Source organism: Jaculus jaculus, chromosome 10 (genome assembly GCF_020740685.1).
Source record: "Jaculus jaculus isolate mJacJac1 chromosome 10, mJacJac1.mat.Y.cur, whole genome shotgun sequence".
NCBI lineage: Eukaryota > Metazoa > Chordata > Mammalia > Rodentia > Dipodidae > Jaculus > Jaculus jaculus.
The window spans coordinates 23,863,980-23,877,370 of NC_059111.1; the positions used below are offsets into that span (position 1 = coordinate 23,863,980).

At 47.8% G+C, this 13,391-nt stretch overlaps 1 protein-coding gene and 1 non-coding gene across 2 annotated transcripts in view; one reads left to right on the top strand and one right to left on the bottom strand.

Annotated features, from left to right (window-relative positions):
- Positions 1-11,876, bottom strand: part of Pstpip1 (proline-serine-threonine phosphatase interacting protein 1) — a 55,185-nt gene extending 43,309 nt beyond the window's left edge. The window contains exon 1 of the mRNA XM_045160508.1: positions 11,848-11,876. The gene's annotated coding sequence lies outside the window, so the exon portion shown is untranslated. The remainder of the gene's footprint in view (positions 1-11,847) is intronic.
- Positions 4,800-5,013, top strand: LOC123464133. The gene has a single exon (XR_006639380.1). It is a non-coding gene; the product is annotated as a small nucleolar RNA U3 (small nucleolar RNA).
- Positions 11,877-13,391: the final 1,515 nt, after the last annotated feature.

Consider the following 13,391-nt stretch of genomic DNA (forward strand, 5'->3'; position numbering starts at 1 on the left):
GCTAGGGAACTGGCGGCAGTCTTTAAACCAGAAGTGCTCAGTCTCCCAGCAATCTACTCGAGGAAATCACCATCAAGTGAAAAGCTTTTATAGTCAAAGGCTTAGGCCCTTGTATGGCTGGCCAGAGCAGTAACTGGCAGGATCCTAAATGTTCAACACTAGGAGACTGGATAAATAAATCATAGCACGTCTATCAAATCCAGATGCTGAAAGGACTATGGAGCCATTCACAATGGCCCTGCTGAAGACCAGGAAGGTATATTCACTCCCACAGGCGCTCATGTATAAAAGCTCTGGCACACCCATGCTCCCCATCTTCTCTGTGCTTGCAAATATTTTTTTTTTTAAGTTTTTTTCAAAATGTCCCTCTGTTGTTTGGTTTGAGTCATGGTCTCACTGTGTAGCCCAAGCAAGCAGTCTCAGGACCTCATGCTTATGCAGGAAATGAAGTCATCTCTTCAGCCCAACAGTGTGGATATTCTTTCTTTAAATTTATTTTAAATACTTTATTTATTTATTTGAGAGACAGAGCGAGAGAGAGAGAGGCAGATAGAGAGAATGGGCGCACCAGGGCCTCCAGCCACTGCAAATGAACTCCAGAAGCATGCACCAGCTTGTGCATCTGGTTTGCATGGGTCCTGGGGAATCGAACCTGGGTCCTTAGGCTTTGCAGGCTAGCGCCTTAACCATTAAGCAACCTCTCTAGTCCCCAGTGTGTATATTCTTAACACAGTACACTTAAAAATGGTTACTATGGTCTAGGCATGGAGGCTCACATCTTTAATCATAGCACTTGGAAGGCAGAGACAGGTAGGAGGATTGCTGTGAATTTGAGGCCAGCCTAAGACTACATAATGAATTACAGGTTAGCCTGGGCTAGAGTGAGACCTTACCTCAAAAAAAAGAAAAAAGCCGGGTGTGGTGGCGCATGCCTTTAATCCCAGCACTCAGGAGGCAGAGGTAGGAGGATCACCATGAGTTCAAGGCCACCCTGAGACTACATAGTGAATTCCAGGTCAGCCTGAGCCAGAGTGAGACCCTACCTCGAAAAACCAAAAAAAAAAAAAAAAAAAGAAAGAAAAGAAAAAAATGGTTACGATGGTAGAAGGCCAAGTAAGTATTCAGTGATAGAATACTGGCCTAGCGTGCACAAGGCCCTGGGTTTGATACCCAACACTGGAAAAAAAAATAATGTTATTTATTTATTTATTTGAGAGCGAGAAAGAAACAGAGAGAAAGAGGGAGAGAACGGGCATGCCAGGGCTTCCAGCCATTGCAAACGAACTCCCGACGCATGCGCCCCCTTGTGCATCTGGTTTACGTGGATGCTGGAGAATCAAACCAGGATCTTTTGGCTTTGCAGGCAAATGTCTTAACTGCTAAGCCATCTTTCTAGCCCCCAAAGATGATCAACTTTAAGGGTCAGTTGTGAAGTGTTTATTCCTGCTCTGCTGGACCAATTCTTGGAGGGAAACACATGGTTTTGATATCATGGGCACCACCCAGCTAGTGGCCACCTTGGGCCTTGTTGGTGACCCTTGGGCCCAAGCCTGGTTATCTGTTTTACAATGCAACGTTCAACCTGGCTCTACCACTCACTCTGCCTCGGGGGCTGTGTGTTACAGCGTTCAGTGTCCCCGAGTGCTCATATGTCATCCCAAGGGCTGCTTCATGTCACCTGTGTTTCTGTTTGTTTGTTTGTTTGCCTTGAGACAGGATCTCACTATGCAGCCCAGGCTGGCCTCAAACTCCTTAGGTAGCACACAGTAGACCTGAACTCATGAACCTCCTTGCTTCAGGCTCCCAAATTCTAGGATTATACACAGGCACCACCGCGCACGTCAGCTCTTGGCATGCATACTGCAAACAGCCAATCCTATTGAAGCAGATGTACAAGGAAAAGGCGATCACGAGGCATCAGGGAGTCATATTCAGCCAAACTATGTTGCACAGTTTATTCAGAAATAATATTTCAGGGGGGAGGGAGGGCATTACCATGGGATATTTTTTTTTAAATTTATTTATTTATTTATTTGAGAGCGACAGACACAGAGAGAAAGACAGATAGAGGGAGAGAGAGAGAATGGGCGCGCCAGGGCTTCCAGCCTCTGCAAACAAACTCCAGACGCGTGCGCCCCCTTGTGCATCTGGCTAACGTGGGACCTGGGGAACCGAGCCTCGAACCGGGGTCCTTAGGCTTCACAGGCAAGCGCTTAACCGCTAAGCCATCTCTCCAGCCCCCATGGGATATTTTTTATAATCATGGAAGTTGTTAATAAAAATTTGGAAAAAAGAAATGATATTTCTCAGTTCCTTTTAACTATACGTATCAGAATAATGTCCTGATGATTAATGTATAATTATTATAACATATAATCTATAATTACTACATATTATAGAGTTCAGTGACACATATCCAAAGATAAATTCTTCAAGTGGCTATTAGAGAAACAATGAAGTCAACTGATCCATTTTGTGTTAGGCCTATTTTACCACGATTTAAAGCAAAAATTTGAAAGTAGAAACAAAAGGGGGGAAACACAAAAATGTTTATGGTATGTTTGTACCTTCTTAAAATAATCTTATGGATGCTGGGCGTGGTGGCAAACGTCATTAATCCCAGCACTCAGGAGGCAGAGGTAGGAGGACTGCCATGAGTTCGAGGCCACCTTGAGACTCCATAGTGAATTCCAGGTCAGCCTGGGTAGAGTGAGACCCTACCTTGAAACACCAAAAAAAAAAAAAAAAAAAAAAAAATCTTATGGAAATAGCAAAATATTACTGTTGGTCTCTATGTGGTGAGACCTAAGTGCTTTCCACTGAATTTTTTTTTTTCCATTTCTCAAGACAGAAAAAGACCTTTTAGGGTCTTATATTAATTGACTTTGTTTCTTTGGAAGACATATCCATAGATAGAAGAGACCAGTACAACATGCTACCAGTCCAGAGGATATCAACTTATCTTGATTCCTCAGGTCCTGGGGTGAGGACAGGCAGCTTTATGGGAGCAGATGTGGGGCTCCTCCATCCTCTTTTCTGAGCCTCCAAAATGGGGAACCTCAGAGTCTCAGGATCAGGAAGAGGAAGAGGCCAGCAGCTGAGGGGACGGCAGGGAAAGCGCAGCACAGTTCTAGCTTCCACATCACTGTGTGCTCTAGGAAGGCCCTTCCTGGCCAGCAGCAATGCCCTCACCTGCTTGGTGGGCTTGGAGAGGCTGAGCTCCTCCAAGTCTGGCAAGGAGGTTTTCAGATAAAGCTGGAGCCTAGCCTCAGAGATACAGACGTGTCCACGCAGCAGAGGGGGAAGTACAGTCCTGTTGTCCCTTTAGCCCCAAACAGCAAGAGGTCAAACCAACATGAGTGGAAGTCATACCAACACATGTGGCCCAGTCTCTTCTAACTTTTACTTTTAACTACCCCCAAGGGGATCAGATGTGGTTATTTTCTTTTTCTTTTTTTAATTTTAATTTATTAAAGAGAGAGAGGCAGACAGAATGAGAGAGAGAGAGAAAAAATGGATGCACCAGGGCCTCTAGCCACTGTAAACGAACTCTAGACATATGCACCACTTTGTGCATCTGGCTTATATGGGCCCTGGGGAATCAAACCCGGGTTCTTTGGCTTTGCAGGTAGAAGTGCCTTAGCCGCTAAGCCATCTTATCTCTCCAGCCCTTGATGTGGTTCTTAATAAGACCTGATCTAGAGCTAGATTTTCCCTATTAAAATACTGTCAGGGCTGAAGAGATGGCTTAGTGGTTAAGGAGGTTGCCTACAAAGCCAAAGGCCCCAGGTTTGATTCCCCAGGACCTGCATAAGGCAGATGCACGAGGTGACACATGCATCTGGAGTTCGTTTGCACTGGCTGGAGGCCTTGGAGTGCCTTTTCTTTTCTCATTTCATCTCTTTTTGTTTCTTCTCATTTCTCTTTCTCTCTTTTATTTTATTTTATTTATTTATTTGACAGAGCAAGAGAGAGAGAATGGGCGCACCACAGCATCCAGCCCCTGCAAATGAACTCCAGACATGTGTGCCCCCTTGTGCATCTGGTTTACGTGGGTGTTGGCAAATCAAACCAAGGTCCTTTGGCTTTGCAAGCAAATGCCTTAACCACTAAGCCATCTCTCCAGTGCCTCTTTCTCTCTCTCCTAAATAAATAAATAAACAATACCATGCGACACCTTTAGCAGAGGCCTTTGGTTGTACAGGTCTCAGCAGGCCGAGATGCCAGGGTGGGGAAACACCACTTAGATTCCGCTGCTCTCAGGGCAGACCGTGCCCGCTCTGAGCCCGCCAGCTCTAGCACTGAGCTGTGACATCCTTGAGGACAAGATGGCTTCATTCATCTGATCAGATGTGGGAAGTGACATAGGAATTAGGGCTCCTCTGCAATTGCACCAATATGCACCAATGCACTGATAGGAGAAGCTGGGGGTGGGTGGAGTGGTCCTTGGATTCTTGTCTTATAACTTTAAAGAATTGAAATCCACAGACCAGAAGGTAAAGTTTAGAGTCTTTATTAGATTAAAAGAAGCATGGGGCTGGAGAGATGGCTTAGCGGTTAAGCGCTTACCTGTGAAGCCTAAGGTCCCCGGTTCGAGGCTCGGTTCCCCGGGACCCACGTTAGCCAGATGCACAAGGGGGCGCACATGTCTGGAGTTCGTTTGCAGTGGCTGGAAGCCCTGGCGCGCCCTTTCTCTCCCTCTCCCTCTATCTGTCTTTCTCTCTGTGTCTGTCGCTCTCAAATAACTAAATAAAAAATGAACAAAAAAATAATTAAAAAAAAAAAAGAAGCAAAGAAGAAAGACTATACTTTCAGGGATCATTTCTATAGTTCGTTACTAGAGAAGTTTCTCTGACTGTGTAAAGCACCGGAAACCACGAGGAGGAGGTGTAGCGTTCTCTCCTGAGCGTGAAGCCGGCTCTTGGTGTTGCTTTTCTGCAAGTGCCATTTGCCATTGATGATCGTTCCTTCTCCTTTTGGGGAGTTGGAGGGAGAGGACGCAGTCTGAGTGGCAAAAAAAAAAAAAAAAAAGAAGCAAAGAAGAGACAGCATACAGAGATCCTGCACACGACAAAGCAAGAACAAGGTAAAACCCAATGTATAGAAAGCTTCTGCCTGTGAGAAGCCAAGAGATGGAGAAAAACTCAGAACGTAAGAGAAGGAAACAGGACCAGAGGGGGTTTAGAAGCCCGCCTGCAGACTCAGGTTGCGAATGTTTATGTGAGCCCCATGGGTGGGTAGCTGGTTTAGCCAGCCTAGTCCTGACATCAGGTGTCTTGGGGTCAATCTTTCCAGAAATGTTAACTCTCTAGGTGTGGAAAGACTCCCTAAGGGGGGCAGAAATAAGGAAAAGCCAAGACCTTCCTGCCTTTCCCGACCTGTAGTGAAGTCTAATGATCTAGGTTTCTCCCTACAGGCCCAAGGACAATTCCTTAGCAAAGAGATTCACTCTGGGGCCCTGTCACCTCTAAATTGCTACAGGACCAAAGCTCAAGGGGTCCAGCTTAGGCCATCAAGCAGGGATTTCTAGTCAAAAAATATTTATAGGGGCTGGAGAGATGGCTTGGCGGTTAAGATGTTTGCCTGCAAAGCCAAAGGATCCCAGTTCATTTCTCTAGGACCCACATAAGCCAGATGCACAAGGTGGTGTGTGAATCTGGAGTTTGTTTACAGTGGCTGGAAGCCCTGGTGTGCTCTCTCTCTCACTCTCTCTCTCTGTCTCTCCCTCTTTCTCTCTCTCAAGTAAATAAATAAAATATTTAAAAAAATAAATAAAAATATTTATAAGGCCGGGCATGATAACACATGCCTTTAATCCCAGCACTTGGGAGGTAGAGGTAGGAGGGTCATCATGAATCAAGGCCACCCTGAGACTACACAGTGAATTCTAGGTCAGCCTGGGCTAGAGCTAGACCCTGCCTCAAAAAAAAATTATAAAATATCAAAGACAAAACAAAGATAAAATTGGTTCAGGAAGGCAAATGGAGAATGGGGGCTCACAAATCATCTACTTTGTGAACATTTACTTAGGTGTGGTCCCCTGTAGCAGTTCCTTCCTCAGTGATGGGGCAAAATACCAAACTAGAGGCAATTTATGGAAAGAAAGCACCTGTTTCCTGGCTTACAGTTTGGATGGAAGTTTCCTCACAGTGAAGAAAGCATGGCAGGAGCAGACAGCTGGACATCTTCACATGGGCAGGGAAGAAGTGGCCAGTACAAAAGCACCAAGTGGGACCAGACTATCACATCCTGTCCACAGCAACATACCTCCTCCAGCAAGGCTCTACTTCCTAAAGGTGCCATAAATTTCCCAAATAGCACCACCATTTTAGGATTAAGTATTCAACACATGAGTCTATGGGGGACATTTTACATTCAAACCACCACAACCCCACTCAATCTAAACTGAGGATACAGATGGACATTTATTTATTTATTTATTTATTTATTTATTTATTTATTTATTTATTTTATTGGTCTTTGTAGGTAGGGTCTTACTCTAGCTCAGGCTGACCTGGAATTCACTATGCAGTCTCAGGGTGGCCTCAAACTCATGGCGATCCTCCTACCTCTGCCTCCTGAGAGCTGGGATTAAAGGCGTGTGCCACCATGCCTCACCAGATGGACATTTTTTAAAATATGTTTTATTTATTTATTGAGAGAGAGAAAGAGGCAGAGAGAGAGAGAGAGAGAGAGAGAGAGAGAGAGAGAATGGGCACACCAGGGTCTCCTGCCACTGTGAACAAACTCCAGACGCATGCGCCCCCTTGTGCATCTGGCTTACATGGGTCCTGGAGAATCAAACGGGGGTCCTTTGGCTTTGCAGGCAAACGCCTTAACTGCTAAGACATCTCTCTGGCCTCAAATGAACATTTATTACAATAGTGTTTGCCTGCTGAGGCGCTGGCCAGCTGGGCGCAGGGTGGTCTGAGCTTTCTTGTACTTGTGACCAAGTGCTACGTTGGGTTTGCTATATGAGATCTAAGCTCCTTGCAGCGGTATCCCCAGCCTCTTTCTTTTTTTTTTTTTTTTTTTAATTTTTATTTATTTATTTATTTGAGAGCGACAGACACAGAGAGAAAGACAGATAGAGGGAGAGAGTGAGAATGGGCGCGCCAGGGCTTCCAGCCTCTGCAAACGAACTCCAGACGCGTGCGCCCCCTTGTGCATCTGGCCAACGTGGGACCTGGGGAAGCGAGCCTCGAACCGGGGTCCTTAGGCTTCACAGGCACGCGCTTAACCGCTAAGCCATCTCTCCAGCCCCCCAGCCTCTTTCTAGTCTTGAGTGACAGGTCCTGCCCTGAGGCTCAGCCACAAACTTCCTGCAGAGCGGCAAAATCACATGTGTGAGGAACAGCAATCACATCACCCCTTCCTTCCTGCTATGGCCAGCACACCCTGCTGGCCATAAGTCCTAAGGCAACCCACCTCTGAATGCTCTTCCACTGCTAGAAGGCTGTAAGTAAGTACTGTGTGGCTACATGGGCAGAATTACAAACACAGGGCTACTGGGGAACAAAACTGTGTGTGTTCCCACGCTAAATGTCCCCCACCACTTCTAAGCCATTACAGCTGCCTTTGGGGAAGAGAAGACTTGAGACAGGATCTTGCTGTGTATCTCAGGCTAACCTCTAGTGCCTCCATAGCTATGTGGCAAGACTATCTTACAATCCTCCTGCCCTCACTCTTAGGTGCTGGGATTACAAGTATGTGCCACCATGTCACACTAGCCCCATGATGTCTGCTTTTCATAGTTCTGTCTACCTTACTGTCGAGTTACAGCGGTCTCTGAGAATGCCTCTACGAAGTTAGCCCCATCAGTGCTTATCCATCATCAACCATGACTTAGGTCCCAGTGTGACCTCTACCTTTATGGCTATATCTAGAGGACTCCCTGAATACATGTGTTCAAATTGTGGATAAAATTAGAGCTCATGGACCCCAATTAAAAGTTTCGGGGGGGGGGCTGGGGAGATGGCTTAGCTGTTAATGCGCTTGCCTGTAAAGCCACAGGACCTTGGTTCAATTCCCCAGGACCCACGAAAGCCAGACGCACAAGATGACGCATGCATCTGGAGGGCATTTGCAGTGGCTGGAAGCCCTGGTACATTCATTCTCTCTGTCTCTCTCTCCCTCTCCCTCTTTCCTTCTCTCAAATAAATAAGTAAAAATAATTTTTTTTTTAAACTTTCTGGGGATCTGAGACTACGTAGTGAATTCCAGGTCAGCCTAGACTACAGTGAAACCCTACCTCGAAAAACCCAAAACAATGGCATAATAGAAAAACCAGTTGATTTTCATATCTATGTTGAGGTATATTAAGAACATCCAACTTCATACAAGTGGGTAGTTGAACAAGAGAGTTTTTATTTTTTTATGAGAGAGAGGGGCATTAGGCATTGAAAAATACCTGTCCTCCGAATATCTGAAAATCATCCTAATTGACATACCATCAGCCTCATTATAATAATCACTCTTTGGGAAGTGTACTGTGGTAGATGTAAGGTTTCTAAATTAATTGTGGTTTTAATTTGAAAGCAAAATTTTATTACTGGTAACGGAATGACTATTAAATTTCTATGAAATGAAAAAAAAAAAAAAAAAAGAAAAACCCAAAACAAAAAAATTCTGGGGAGTGCTGGGTATGGTGGTGCACATCTTTAATCCCAGCACTTGGGAGGCAGAGATAGGAGGATCACTGTGAGTTCAAGGCCAGCCTGAGACTACATAGTGAATTCCAGGTCACCTGGGGTACAGCAAGCCCCTACCATGAAAAAAAAAAAAAGTCCTGGGGATCTGGGAGATAAATCATGAAATTGCTAGGCATGATGGCATGAGTCCATAGTCCCAGTGCAGATGAGGACGAGATGGGTAGGTTCCTGGGGCCCACTCGCCAGCCAGTCTAGTCTAAGTGGCAAGCTCCAGGCCAATGAGAGACCCTGTCCCGAAAAGAGGTGGACAGCACCTGAGGAGCGGCACCTGAGGTTATCTTCTGGCCTCCACACATGTACTCACATACATACACAAATATACACTGCATGTAAAAATGAATAAATAAAAACTCAGAAAGCCGGGTGTGGTGGCGCACGCCTTTAATCCCAGCACTCGGGAGGCAGAGGTAGGAGGATCGCCGTGAGTTCAAGGCCACCCTGAGACTACATAGTAAATTCCAGGTCAGCCTGAGTTAGAGTGAGACTCTACCTCGAAAAACTAACCCCCCCCCCAAAAAAAAAACCCAAAGTTAAAATAAAATAAAAGGGCTGGAGAAATGGCTTAGTATTAAGGCAATTGCCTGCAAAGCCTAAGGATCTGGGTTCAATACTTCAGGTCCCACATAAGCCAGATACACAAGGTGGCATATGGCTAAAGGCCCTGGTGCACCCATCCTCTCTCTGTGTGTGTGTCTCAAATAAATAAATATAAATATTTTTTAAAAAATAAATAAAATAAAAAATAAAAGCTCAGAGCATCTCTTATGAGTACAGTATGTAAGTGTTGGTGAGAGCTCTTATAACCTCATCTGCAAGTCCTAGGAAACCATCTCTCCTTCCCCTCTTATGATGAGCTGATGTCAGAAATGGCTGGCTCCCACCTGCATTCTGGGTAGATGAGACTGGCAGATAATTAAAGTACTCTGGGGTTAAAGAGTTTCTATCCTCTACAAAGCTCAATGGGCTCCTTCCATTACTTAAAGACTAGCCTTTTTTTTTTTTGAACCAGGATCTTACTATGTGGCCCAGGCTGACCTTGAATTTGTGGTAGTTCCAAATCTACTTCCTAAGGGCTGAGGTCACAGGTACACGTCACCACTCTCCCAAGATGAGTTATTTTCAAACGGTGCGCTGCCAGGCTACCTAGCTCAAGCGTGGTGTCTTGAGCTGGGGTTTAGGAAAGCCTGGGAAGCGGGTCGAGTGAGTGGGTCTGCTCCTAACACACCCTCTGCCAAGCAGTGTGCTTCTGATTTGCACACTTGTCTGTATACTGAACCTCCAAATACTGTGTGCTATCCATCTCATCCGATCTTTCCCTGTGAGAGGTAAGAGGACAGACTTTTTTTCCCCCTCCATTTTCCCAACGTGGGCCCAGAGGCCCCAAGATCAGTGACATGCCAGGTGGACAGAGGGACAAGGCAACACCCTTCCTGCCACTGGGGCAAGTCGCTTAAGCTCTCTAAACTCTGTTTACTCGTCTGAGGAATAATAATGGGGTTAACAATAGTAGTTATTTCATTGATGTTGTGGTGAAAACGAGTGAATATGCTGCATCCCTAAAATGACGACGAGTGAATATGCTGCATCCCTAAGATGATGACACCTGGCTCCTCTTCCCTTAGCTGTTATCCTGCATCAGGCTAACTGAGTATTGGAGACAAGTGCTGGAATCCAGATGCTGCCAACACTGACCTGAGACATCTGCCTGGACAGTACGAAAGGTGGCTCCCTCTGGCAGCTTCTCTCCCCATCTTTGCCTTTCCTGGAAAGTGGTCTCCTCATTCTAGGTGCAGGGAGCCTACGGAGCCATCCATGGGGGAGAAAATGTATCTGCCCGCAGTAGCCTCGAGGTGTGGCAAGTGCAAGGTGTGGGTGGGGACCCCACCCAGGAAGCTACCCTGAAGTGAGCGGGTACTAGCACCAGGGCCACACCCTGCTCCTTTAAACCCCATCCTTCTGCCCAGACCCTGCTACTGCCCTAGGGTAGGAGGCCCAGAGACTGTGTGCCGGGATAGAGATGCCAGGGGTAACATGATAAAGGTTCCTGGCCTGCTCTGGGCTGCAGAACTCCAAGTCAGGGTAGTAATATGGTGACTCACCATCCACCCCCCACACCCCCCACTTCCTGAGGCTCTGCTGCCAGCCTGAACCGTAAGCACCGGGGTGAAGAAGATGAGAGAACCGTTTCTGCTTCCTGCACTGGTCCTACACTCTCTTTAGAAAGATGAGATCGCTGAGGTCCAGAGAGGCAAGGGTATTCTCCTCAGACAAGTCCTTCTGCGCCGTAAGCCCGGGGGAAGCAGGCCACTCGCACGCTGGCCATGGGCCCCAGGCAGGGCTGGCCAGATGGGAAGGAAGGCCTGGCTCATTACTTCTCATCCTTCTGGCATCTGGCCCCGGGGAAAGGGCCCCTGGAGAGCCAGGCTGGGCCCCAGGCTGAGCCAGCTGGGTGAGGAGGGTTAGAGAATCCTCGCTGAGATTGGAGGTGACACCCTCAGGAGAGACACTTTCCCAACTTTAGCAAAAGAGGCCTCCACTTGTCCCCAAGAACAAGGGAGACAGCCAGGACTAGAGGAACAGAGGGAAGGCTGAAGGGAAAGTGAATAAAATGAGAGGAAGAGGGACAGGCTATGCCAAGCACAGTTTACCTGTACGACTGGCCAAATGCCCTAATTTCATGGGCGAAAAGACTTGATTTACGCCTGTGCTGAGTTTCAGTAACCAAGCAAGGAATGGCTTAGCCCAAAGGCTTCCTTCAAGGCCCCCTGACATCTGCAGGGGACCAGGGGTTGGGTGGAGAAAGAGAATCATCATTTGGTGGGCCGCCAAGGTGTGAGGGCTTTCCTACTGGGTCACCTCCAGTAGGTAGGTTTAGGTCTATTTATCTCCATGATAACAAGATGAGGAAACAGAGGACCAGAGACACAAAATGCCCCTATGCCAGCCTGTACAAAGTCAAGACAGCAACCCAAGTTTGTTTGGTCCCCAAGTCTCCAATCTCTCCCTTAATGCAAACTTATTTGTCCAATTCACCCAGCCCCCAACGTTAGAATGTCCTGGAAAGTTACTGCTGTGGGGAAGGGGGTGCCCCAGAGGCAGTGAGCCCAGGATCACAGACGACACCCCCGCCCTTTACCTTCCAACTCCGTAGCGTCTGTGACCCAGGCCACCTCCAGGGCAATTCAAACCGAAAGCCCACACAGGAGCTGCACACCCATCAGCCACCACCCAGGGACGTGTCCACCTTGCTGGACCAGTTCCACTCGCTCTCTGGCCCTCTGCGATTCTAACTCACCCAGAAGGCATCACGGAACTGAAGCTGGGGAGTCATCCTCGGACGTCTGCCTGCCCTGCCGCCGCCGTGATCGCTGCGCTGAACGCGCGCCAGGAGCCCGGAGCCCCGTCCCAGTCCCGCGCTCCCCTCCTCCCAGCCGGCGCCGGCTGCTGGACTCAGAAGGCAGCCACAAGCCAGAGGCGACTGCCCTGCCGGAGGGAGGGAAAGGGCTTAACCTGCTTTGTTTGAGGCTAGAATCAGCAGTCAAATGAGGAAGGAGCCTTGCCTAGAGATGGGAGCGCGGGCCAGCCCCTCTCCAGCCCCAACCATGGAGGACACAGGCTGGGACCCCCAGAGAAGGGCAGCTTGAGTGGGCAGCAAGGACCAGGGTAGAGGCAGGCTGTGCATAGGCCAGGAAGGCAGGGTAGCCTGAGGCCAACCCAGGAAGGTTTGTGCAACCTCCCCTGGGGGAAGGGGTAGGGCCCTCACCCAACAGGAGGAAGTGGAGCTGCTGGCTCTTCTGTGAAGCTCCGCCCGCCACCTGTCACCCTGCTTGCCAGGTTATCCCCAGAGCGCACAGGGCCCAAGACGTCAGGTTCCTCGAAGGTGAGATTAAGAGGGTTCCCTTAGGCACAAGGACATCTGACATTCATTTAAACTAGCTGTTCCGACCCCTAGACCCGGACCCTGTCCCACGTTGCTCACACAGTAAAGGGCAGACACAGTTCTACCAGGCATGGGGACCCGAGGCCGTGTGGATCCAGCCCCAGTGCAAGACCCTGACTCACTTCACCATGTTCACTCCGTGAATGTGATTGGTGAGGGGGGGGGGGACCGGACCCAGGATCTGGCCAAGTTGTTTTATTTTTTTAATGTAATTTTCATTTTAACGATTTTTGGTTGTTGCTTATAGTGCTAAGTCCAAGGATGTAAAGACTTTCTTATATGTTTTTCTTTTTTGACTTTTGTTTTGTTTTGTTTTGTTTGAGGTACTGCCTCACTCTAGACCAGGCTGACCTGGAATTCACTATGTAGTCTCAGGGTGGCTGAAAGCCTCCTACCTCTGCCTCCCCAGTGCTGGGATTAAAAAGGCGTGTGCCACCATGCCCGGCTTGACTTTGTTTGTTTATTTATTTATTTACTCATTTATTTATTTATTTGAGAGAGAGAAAGAAGCAGAGAGAGGGAGAGAAAGAATGGGCATGCCAGGGCCTCCAGGCTCTGCTAATGATTCGTGTGCCCCCTTGGTGCATCTGGCTTTCGTACGCCCTGTGGAATCGAACCGAGGTCCTTTGGCTTTGCAGACAAACGCCTTAACCGCTAAGCCATCTCGCCAGGTTTCTTAGTTTGGACCCTACCCTTCCATGGCTCGAGGGACCTGGATTGATCTTCCAATGCTCTGAGCC